The 12,043-nt window shown below is 36.0% G+C and overlaps 1 protein-coding gene across 1 annotated transcript in view; it reads right to left on the bottom strand.

Moving 5' to 3' along the window:
• Positions 1-12,043, bottom strand: part of DCC (DCC netrin 1 receptor) — a 1,198,282-nt gene that overhangs the window by 105,572 nt on the left and 1,080,667 nt on the right. The gene's annotated exons all lie outside the window — the stretch shown is intronic.

Here is a 12,043-nt window from a genome sequence, read left to right on the forward strand (position 1 = left end):
AATCATAAGTGGTAGTATTTTTGCAATTCCAATTTCTGTATTTAGGCCATAAAATATGAACAGGTTAGACTCTTCCTGAGAAGTAAGTTCATTTTTTTAAAATCCTTAGAAATCAAATTCAGAACTAAGATAATAATTTCACACATAAATAAAATGAAGTTGAGTAAGCGCAGAGTTATTACAAAAAATATCAGGATACAAAATAGAAACTGTGGGTATCCTAGACAAATTTAAACACATTAATTTCTTATCCTAATTTCTGCTCTTAGTTTACATCTTAGCCTGATAATGGGTCTTGACTGTCTGAGGCATGCATGTGGTCTCTTGCAGAGTTTGGCAAAGGATAGGTGAAAAAAGTTGTCTGTGCAATCTTCTAAAGTTGGAAAAACGTTTACAAATGTTGCATTATTTTTTGCAAGCACCAAAGTAAAGGCAGTACACTTTGCCGGGCCAACAAGTAAAAGCAGTATACTTTGCCAGGCCAACCGATATATAATATATATTATATTATATATATTTTTATATATAAACATATTATATATATAAATCATATATAATATATATTATATATTATTATATATAATATATATTATAAAATATATTACATGTAATATATAAAATATATTTATATATAAGATATATATTATATATATTTCTTTTTTTAGAAGCACACTGGTTACTCCTATGAATTCTACTATTTCTCATTCTTACATTCTTGATGTCTCATAAGGGAGAGTGGGCAAAAACTGAAAAGGCAAATATTAGGGAACCAAAGGAGCTGGACAGATCAAGATCTTTTGGTAACAGGAAAGTAGTTAACCTCCTTCTTAAAGATTTCAAGTCAGAAAAGATGATAAGTTCTGACCTAGTGACAATAACTACACTTAGTCTATCTCCCTTACCTGGCTGCTGATGAAAACTTGTCAGCTGCTCCTGATCACCCATGTCACAACCTTCCACACAGCTAAAGCCCAATATGTTTATTAGTTATTATAATTATTATTCATGCAAGTTAGGAATGAAACAACTGGATAACAATTGAATTCTTAATAGAATAAAATATAAAGATGGCTTCATAATATTAGTAGTTGGTGGTAGACGGTGGTCTCTGAAGTCCTTCCTCTCACTGGAATCTCCTTTTATGCACACTTGCCTCTAGTACATCTGAAGTAACAGTCAGCCGAGGGGTCTAAGAAACCACTTTTAAATGCAGCTTAGTCTTTATTAAAATCTAAAAAGTATTCTGTTCCTCAAAATATGGGCACTGCCTTGGATGACTAGATATTTCCAAGAGCTAGTTAATTTGCCAGGCTACAACATGAAGAATGAGTCAATCTTTTTTGGCTTATAAAAGAGCATCTGTTCTCAAAGGCCAGGGCATGATCCATAAAAGCCTCCCCCATCTGCGTGGTTCACAAGCTTATCCTAAAGGCAGGTGTGAGATATGTTTGTGCCTGAGCAAATTTGCCAAGCATCCCGGGAAGAAGAGGCAGAAGAGGATGAGAGAGTTCTCTCCTCCAAGTGACTATAGGTTTGGAAGTTGCAGCTGCAGTATGAAAACACTGGAACGTGAGCATCCTGCTGGTGCCCTGCTAGTCTGTGTAGATAACGACACTGTTGGAGCACAGTATTTCATCATTCATGTCTCCATCCATGCTTCATCCACCCACTCAACAAATGCATTAAGTAGATCCACAGTGCTAGGCATTAGGAATATAAAATGACTATTGCAGAAGTTTGTAAGTCAGTGAGATGGAAAACGTTAAGTGAATAATTATAACCATATGGTAATTTCCAAAAATTCAAAAAAAAAGAAACAAACAAACAAATACGTGACCCAGTGGAAAAACAGGATGATTATCTACTTATGCCTAGCAAAAGGCTTCTCAGAGGAGGTGGCATGTGAGGTGAGAATTCTTTTTGCATGCACCAAAGTAAAAGCAGTATACTTTGCCAGGCCAACCAGTGGGGGAAAATATACATATATGTAAATATATATAATAAATATATATTACATAAATATATAAATATATAAATATATATCATAAAAATGTATTATATATTATATGAACATATATCATAAAATATATTATAAATATATATCATAAAATATATTATAAATATATAATATATATTATATAGATCATAAAATATATATTATAAATATATATCATAAAAATATATTATAAATATATATAAATATAATATAAACATATATGTATTTATATATAATTATAAATCTATAATATATAAATATATAATATAAATATATGTATGTAGGTATAATTATAAATATATAATATATAAATATATAATATAAATATATGTATGTATATATAATTACAAATATATAATATAAATACATAATATAAATATATATGCATTTATATATAATTATAAATATATAAATACAGAGACACATACATATGTATTTTAAGAAACACACTGGTTACTCCTTTGAATTCTACTGCTTCTCATTCCCACATTCTTGATGTCTCACAAGGGAGAATGGACAAAAACTGAGAAGGCAAATATTAGGGAACCAAAGGAGCTGGACAGATAATGATCTGTCTTGATTTATTAGGTAGAGAACCATGAGGTGGATGAGCTTAGAAAAAAAGGCAGAGGTACAATAATAAAACTCCCTAAATGCTCTGCAAAAGGGTCTAGAATTTATCTTACAGAGGATAGGGATCCACTGAAGATATTTTAAGCAGAACACTGACTAATTACACATGTATCTTAGAAAGATTATTCTGGATGACTGTGGAACTAAATGGATCAGGATAAACTGTTCCAATAAATATGACGATGTTAATTATGCATCTCTGAGGCAGACATTACTAATCCCATTTTATAGCTGAGAAAACTGTAGCTCAGAAAGATGAATAAACTCAGGGTTTCATTTGAAGTGGCTGATACTGTATGACTGATGATGATGATTTTAGCATTATAGGTGAATAAATAACTAAAAGAAGGAATGGGGGGCCGGGAGCAGTGACTCATTCCTGTAATCCCAGCACTTTGGGAGGCCGAGGCGGACAGATCACCTGAGGTCAGGAGTTTGAGACCAACCTAGCCAACATGGTGAAACCCCACCTCTACTAAAAATTCAAAATTTAGCCGGGCATAGTGGGGAAGGGGCGTGTAATCCCATCCATTCGGGATGCTGGGGCAGGAGAATTGCTTGAACCCAGGAGGCGAAGGTTGCAGTGAGCCAAGATCATGCCACCGCACTCCAGCCCGGGTGACAGAGTGAGACTCTGTCTCAAAAAAAAAAAAAAAAAAAGAGGAGAAATGGGGAAAATTGTGGACAGAAATTAGAGCACTTCAAAGAGTTGGTCTTGGGGTGTAAGAGTGAGAGTTTAGGTATGTGTGACATGAGATGGTGGCTCTATTCTCAATTGAACATACAGAACAAAACAAGGCTGTGGCAGAGAACAAAAAATATTTTCTTTGTAACCATGCAGAGTACTGGAAAAAGCGAAGGTGCCACTTCAGTAAAGGTGTAACAGAAGTGGTTAAAACAAAAAAAAAGGGCCAAGAAAATTCTTTGAAGATGACTGCTACTGAGGCCCCATTCCTGCTCCCATCCCATCATCCTTTTCTCTCCCTATTCCAGTCACACCCCTCCAAGCAGGAATTGATCAATATCAGCAACCAAGAGTGGATGGGTTTCCAGGGCTCGGGATACACGGGGAGCAGGCAGGTCTTCACTGGTCACTTTAGACAATAGCTAGTTGATATGTTGAAAAGTAGGAAAGCCCCAGAACTACTACATTAGAGCAGAGAGAAATAGCAAAATCCTCTTCACCAATGTAAGTCTCTGCCATAGTGTACTACTCTGCAAAGGTAGGCATGAGATATGTTTGTGCATGAGCAAATTATATCTTAAATGTTCCGCCCATCCTGCAGTCCTCACTATTTTCCCAGCATCTTGGCTTCCTAACTTTTCCATCCTAGAATTTCTCCACATAAGGGATCAGCTACTCTTTCCCCTGGTAATAGTTTGCATTCAGTTGAGTTCTACTCATGTATTTAAAGCCCAGTCTTAGGTTTTAAGAAGTCTTTTCTAATCCAGCCCACAATGATTTCTTATCTGAAATCCCATAACATACACATGTAGACAGTACCACCTGATGTGGCATTTTGTATTTTTCATACTGGACTGGAAGTGTTAATATCCTCCTCCTAACTGTATCACAAGCTTCTTGAAAATGGACCCACAGAACCATACTTCCTTCTAATGCTTTGCCAGGACCATTTCCTTCTAATGTTTCTAGTGCCAGCACATTACTGGATACATAGTTATCCACAAGTAATCAAAAGTGAGTCTAATTCTTTTCATACTTCATAGCCACAATTTTGACAAACTTATCAGCTTCCATTAGTTTTGATTTTCTCCTTTCTGTACTCAGAATTCCAAGCAGCTGGTGAAATTCAGATCCATAAATTTTCTAACAAGGAAGGACAGCAAGACTGGAGGTCACAAAAAGTGTGCAGGAGATCATAGCCATCTACAAATGTAACTACTATCAGCTGAATTACAGAGAACTTGTTTTTCTATTTAGCTTTTATTTTAGTAGGTGATTATTGAATATACTTTTCCCTGTTGGAAATATATGCGTAACTTCTCATCTCCCCCAAGATCAGTAAACCTCCAATATCCACAGCCATGTGCACTATTACTTTGAGTGTCCAATCTATACTTTTCATTCAATGATAAAACTTATCTTTCCAGATTACTCTGTAGCTGCTTCCCCAAACATTTGTGTTATGATTCTATTAAACCAACACTTATCAGGCAACTAAAATAGGATAAATTCTAAATTATGGAGGTGGGGATGATAATGTGAAGAATCTAGCCAGTTCTCTGTCCTTGGGAATTTAAAATCTGGTCAAGAAGCTAAGAATATAAATAGCAAAGTATAAGAAGAAATGGAAAACACAATAAGAATAAGATGGGTGTTATGAAAATACAGGTGAATAAAAGACCAGAAAGGTAAGAAAGGATTCGTGAAAAAAGTAAAATTGAGAAGTGAGTCTTAAAGAAGACTTTGCTTAGTTGAGAAAGAGAGAAAGCATAGCTAAGGCTGAGAAAATGGTACACATTTACAGCATGTAGTTGTGAAAAATGCACTTTTTCCAGGGTGATTTGTGACTGTGGCATATGTGGAGGGATCTATTGGCCATGAGACCAGGAAAGAGATGTTAGAGTCAGACAGCCAAGGTTCTTGATGTCAAAGAACTGACCTCATCCCCAAAGCAACAGTGACCCATCTGTGTTTTGGAAAGAAAGTTGAGGCGGCAGAGTCTAGGGCTGATTGAAGTGGGCAGAAAATAAAGCTAGGAAGACCGTGTACTTGGCCAATGTCTATACAAGGAAATGGCATCCAAAATACAGTGGCTCTCACAAGAAGAACCTGTTTATGGAATTTTATTTGAAGTGTATAAACAAAAATGCCTACCTTACAGGTGTGAGAAGGTTAAAATTATCCCATGAATCACAACAATTCCTATGAGTACTGAGTACGTTTTTGTTCCTTCAAAGTTACCTATTAAAACATGAAAACTGCTGAGAAGTTGACATAGGCAGCTACTTGACTGCTTGCTGGGAACATGATAAGCACCTTAACACTCCATTAAAAGCACATTATTCATTTTCTGCTACTACTATTTCACCACAGTCCTAATTTACAGAATTGCAAAATTTTGGACCTGTGAAAAACCCAGGTGAGAATAGCTTTTTCAAGTGGGTGTAGCAAGCAGCCGAAAAATTAACTGTGTTGAAACTATGCACAATAATAGGGTAAGAAGAGGTTTTAATTTTCAATTAAACAGCTCCCATCAGAAGGCACTAAAGGTTTCCATTTTTCAAACGGCAGCCTGGCTGCTGTAATCCAAACCCTGCAAAGTCCGGATTACATTAACTAAATTCCAAGCTTGACTAGACTGCCTCGAAAACCCTATTGCGCTGAAATTTGAAACAATTAACATTCTGTTTATTCATGAGATTAAAACTGCTGAGGTGTAAAATGGCAGGTGCAGTGTTAAGTACTTTGCCTGAATACTCTATTAAGGAAAGACAAAGTCCTTCAAACTAGGTGAACTTATGGTGATGCCATTTAGGTATAACTTTCTTGATGACAGATCACGAGTCTGCCTTTCCAGAAATTACACAGCGTCAAGAGCAGAGATTCTCCAGTTAGGTAGCCTGGGTAAGTATCTGGGCCTAATCACTGTCAACCTAAAAGAAAGATATATAGAGATGAATCTCTGAGCCAAGAAGATATTTGACAATATGAATTGCAATTCAAGACACCCAAACCAACGGTAGCCCCAGGTGAGTCTACAGAATAAAGGGAAAGGTGGAGTTTTATTGTGGAATAGAGGAAGGTTATGCAAGTTGTTTTGAAAGTAAGTTAATTGGTGCCGGTAGTGTCTTCCAGGAGCTGCTGAGTGTCAGCAAATGTTAAGTAAGATGTGGAATCTTAGAATCATGACCAGGTCCTTAAAGTTTTGGGTTTAGTCTCACAAGAAAGTTCCTGGAATAAATGTATGTGATCTGAGTGCTTTTCCTTATAACCTCCTGACTCCATTTTTGTTGGGTATGACATGAGTGACTCCATCTTGTATAATCAACTTTCACACTACTTAAATATTGTGAGTGTTTGGGCAAGTTTTAACCTCTCTGTCTCTTTTTCTACATCTTTAAGGGTGCTATAAGAATCAAATAGGATTGCATGTGCACAGTGCATAGAAGAGTAATTGACACATAGTGGAAAAGCCATAAATGTGAGATGCTTCGCTATGCAAAGATGTTATGCCTGAGTTTTTATTCTAATACCAAACTTAAAACTTCAGAATCTTAAATCTTGAAAGAAACCAAAAGATAATTTAGTCTGAACTTATTTTACAGGTGAGGATGTTGAGAGATGTTAAGTCCCCTGCCCAACATTACACAAGAGGTCCCAGTGGCAGGACTGTGCTAGAACTGAAGGTATCTAATTCCATTCCAGTGCTCCTACAGCACACAATGAGTGACTTCCAAATGAAAAGCTAGAGCATTATCAGCCATTACCACAATTCACAGGAGAGTAATTCTTCCTCCTTGTTGGGTGGGCAGTTTACAGCAGGCTTTCTTCATCTGGATCTGTAAACTGCTCTATGTACGTAGGCCTCTTCTCTAGGTCTAGTGTTTCAGATCACCCCTTTTCCAGGTCATGGAGAATTAAATACACTTGAGAGTGCTCAAAGTGAGCATTTTCTTTATCATTCATCTCAACAATGGTGAAAATCACTTTATGAGAATCCTGCCCACTTTAAGGTACTGTATCATCGCCACAGCACCTATTGTTACAATGAGCAGACATAGAGACACACAGGAAAGAGTAAACATTTCTGCTGATGCTAAGAATATCGATTTTCACATAAAGACATCTCAAAGTGGAGGACAATAGCTAACCTCCATTGCAAACTCAAAACAAAGGGATTTTCTAAAATGCTTCTGTGAGACACTAAAATGTTTGAGCTGATTTTAGAAGAATGGAAATCAAATTTTTAAAATAAATATAGTAACAATTTACAGTAGAAAGACTGCACACTCTAGGAACCAGAAAGAAAAGTTTTGAGTTCTAACTCTGCCAACAGCTATTTATGTGATCCTGGGCAAAATGTTTACCTTCTGCTTCTTTATCTGAAAAACTGGGAAAAAAATTAGTGAAGGAGTGAAATAACAGCTTTCTTTTTAAATGTGGATGCTATGGACTGAATTGCTTCCCCAAAAATGTGTATATTGAATCTCTAACCCCCAATATGATTATATTTGAATATAGGGCCTTTATGGAAATACTTAAATCATAAGGTTAAATGAAATCATAGGGTAGGGCCCCAATCCAATAGGATTAGTGTCCTTTGACGAGGAGACACCACAGAGGTCACCCTCCACTATGGGAAGACACAGCGAGAAGGCCATCTGCAAGCCAGGCAGAGGACCCTCACCAGAAACTGACCACACTGAACCTTGATCTGGGACTTCCAGCCTTCAGAGCTCTGAGAAGATAACTTTCCGTTGTTTAACCCACCCAGTATATAGCGTTTTGTATTGACAACCCAAGTTGGCTTAGACAGTGAATTATCACCATCCCTGTTTCCTGAAATAAAGAAGTGTCAGGATCATGTAATCAGTGCTGTGGCCACCCCACTAACAAGATGACCTCAGATTGAGAGTTATTTGCCTTGTTCTTTAGGATATTCAGAGATGTGAAAAGGAAGATCTATATAGGAAAAATAACAGTAAACAAAACTTCAGTTAAAGCAACTTTACAGCTATATGTCAAATGTGAATGTGTGGCTATATATATGTAACATATCTGTTGTAATACAGTTGATAGTTAAAATCAGGGCTTTTGGGTGGGGCATGGTGGCTCATGCCTGGAATCCCAGCACTTTAAGAGGCCAAGGTCAGGAGGATCGAGACCATCCTGGCCAACATGGTGAAATCCTGTCTCTACTAAAAATACAAAAAAATTAGCCGGGTGTGGTAGCACGCACTTGTATTCCCAGTTACTCAGGAGGCTGAGGCAGGAGAATTGCTTGAACCTGGGAGGCAGAGGTTGCAGTGAACCGAGATTGTGCCATTGCACTCCAGCCTGGGTAACAGAGTGAGATTCTGTCTCAAAAAATTTAAAAAAATAAATAAAAATAAAATAAAATAATTAAAAAAAGGCTTTTGGAATATGGTTTCTGGGGTTGGATTTATGGCCTTTCTACTTACTAGCTGTGTTTCGATAGACAAATAACAACTCTCTGAGCTTCAGTTTCTTCCTTGCTAAAATGGAGACAATACCTTTCTCACAGTATTGTTATGAGAATTAAGTGAGTCACTCCTGTAAAGCTTTTAAAACAGTGACTGCTGGCAAGAGCTGCATAGCGGTTCATTTTACCATTACATAGGCCCACATCAGCACAGACAAATTGAAGGAGTTTTAATCAGAATAGAGAAAAAAAAGGAAAAAATCAAAAGTCAAAACAATTATTGAATTCATAGACGTAGAGACTAGAAGGATGGTTACCAGAGGCTGGGAATGGTAGTTGGGGGCTGGGGAGAGGGGAGGTGAAGATGATTAATGGGTATAAAAATATAGTTAGAAATAATGAGTAAGACCTACTATTTGATAGCACAACAGGGTAAGTATAGTCATTAACTTAATTGTACATTTTTAAATGAACAGTGTAATGGAATTGTTTGTAAGTCAACAGATAAATGCTTCAAGGGATAGATACCCCATTCTCCATGATGTGCTTATTTCACATTGTATGCTTGTATCAAAACATCTCATGTACCCTACAAATATATACACCTACTATGTACACACAAAAATTAAAAATAATTTTTTAAAGCATAGCTTTTCTATCTAACCTCTGCACCCGCTTCACATAGCCTGTGCAATTTCCTTACCCAACCCTACAAAAAATGAAACTCTGGTTTATCTCTAAAATTTATTTTACTTCCAAACTTATTTGCCACCTGTGCCTGGAAGAATCTACAGAAATAATTAGGACATGGAGCAAGAGACAGGGTGATGCAAAAAAGGAGAATTATAGAAGTAGTCAAGGTTAGAAAGTTTAAAAAATGCTGTATTTCATCAATTTACAATGACATAAAGAAATCAGGGGTTCTATGTTAACTGCCTATTATCATCAAACAACTACTATACCATTGCTCAGAAGAAAATATTTTCTCCAAATCAAAACCATTTCAAATGACTTTTGTTTTCACATTTACGTTCTTCATGGTAGATCTTCAATCCCTAAAATAATAATAATTGTGACAAGAACCTGAACAGATACTTTTTTTAGGACAATCAAAACTGGTCTCACTTTCTCTCATGTAAGTCAAATTCAACCTCTTGCTTCTTTATTTAGGATTCATCTTTGCAAGGTTAATTCTGACCCCAGGTGCCACATTTTTTTCTCTGAGGGAATTTTCTCTCAGCAGAAACTCAGCTCCTGTCATAAATGTAATAGTGGGATCGTTTCTCCATGAGACGGGGGCAAATAAGTCTAACAGTGGGCACGGTAAAACATATTCAACTAATTTGCTGTGTGCTGGGAATGGGAGTATTAAGCTCAACCTTTTCCTATTATTTTCATCAATCTTACGGGGATCTTTAATTTGGGTTATTTCTCATGCATATGGTCATCAACTCAGAAGACTGACATTGTTTATAAAACGTGCTTTGAGGGTGCGGCGAATTTTATATGCTTTCTTTGTAAGAATTTAAAGATATTATTTATAACCACTAAATTATATGTCATCAGTCCCTCTCAATTTTATAAGTGAATTGAGTTTGATGTAAAATTTAGAACCTATCCACTTGATCAACTAACTACATGCCAGCCGTGACTGAATACGACTCCAAGTTACGTATGTGACGGAATCCTTCTGAGTAATATTAGATGAAGAAAAAGAACAACTGACTAAATACATTAATGGCCTCAGCCACTGGCAGTAATTCTTGAGGGGGTTCTTTTGTTCCTGAGAACTAGCCTGATTTATTGTAGATGTGAGACTCAAAGTAAAATCCATGGAGGATGTATGATCATAGGGACAGGGAAGTCATTTACTCATTTGCCTTTCATAAAATAATCATTTTACAGAATATATGTGTGGTGGTTTAAAATAATATTAAGCAAAACAGTTACCTTAAAAAACTAAAAGCAATTAACAAAAGAAAAAACAATATAATAGTATCCAGAGAGAAGTGGAAAGCCATTTATTGAGAAGCTTGGACATGTTGTCAACTAAGTGACTAATAATGACATTTCAACTAGCTCAGTTTAATTTTTTCTCTATTATTTTTAAATATAATTTCAAAACTTAGTAGTTATCTGTCTACGGAAGCTTCAAATTTATTTAAGTAAAGAAGGTTATGAGAGGTTGTTTCAATTGTTTTATAACTGCAATAATAAAGCTGTTTCTATTAACTATTCCAGATTTGGATTTGACCAAGACTAATATTTAATTTACCTATGTAAATACATGCCAAGTGATAATTACTCATCATTAATATTTTTTCAAATATCATTTAGTAGATATTAATCGTATGAAAATATTTTCAGTGGAAGCAAGCAGGAGCAGCTAGATTAATGAAAACCTTAACCCTGAGTAGGCATTGCTGTGCACAGTACCATTTCAATTATTCCACGTAAACCCCTAGCCATGTTGTTAAGCAGCTGCATAGTATACATCGCCAGAGAAGAATGTAAACACAGGACCACTGAAGAAAATGCTACTCATGCAGGAAGCATTCTGCTGTCAGGGAGAGCCAGCATCCAGAGGCTTAGTATTTGTCAAAAGTTAAAAAGTATTCATGTTGAAAGAAAGCATTCCCCTAATCTCACCACACACGATGTTTGCAAGTAAGTACTGCCCACAGCAGGTGTCCAAAGCAGGAAAGAAACAAACTATGAAATGTAGACTCAATCTACAAATACTGACAGCACTGACTACAACCAGTTTATAGATTTTCCTAACTCTTCTGGAAAGAAAATAACATCCTCAAAAAAATAAAACTCATAAACTATTCATTGTCTCCCTCAGCTTTCTACTAATTGTCCTTTTTGTAAAGATAATGGAATCTTAATTTATCAATCAGCCTACAAATCACGGTAATAGTAAATTCATATCTACTTATAAGTTGATGGATAACTCTTATTTATCTCCATTTTGCCTTTGTGTAAAACTTTACCTGTTTCTCTATACAAATCAGCTTTTAGTAAATAAATAAGGAAAAGGGAGAAAATACTGTGCTGTGAGTCAAATGAGCATCTGATTCACTGAATAAAAGCTTTCTGGCTTCAAAATGAACAATGATAATGCCCTAAAAAAGTTGACCCAACTTTGATTTTATATATTCAAAGAAGCTCATTGCAGAGGAAAATCACACATAATTTATGGTTTTTCTCTGTAGAGCTACAGAATCCATAGCTCATGAAAGGGTGCAAGAGCAGCTTGAAAATTATGCTGAGCTTAATTATA

This window comes from Nomascus leucogenys, chromosome 4 (genome assembly GCF_006542625.1).
Source record: "Nomascus leucogenys isolate Asia chromosome 4, Asia_NLE_v1, whole genome shotgun sequence".
Taxonomy (NCBI): domain Eukaryota; kingdom Metazoa; phylum Chordata; class Mammalia; order Primates; family Hylobatidae; genus Nomascus; species Nomascus leucogenys.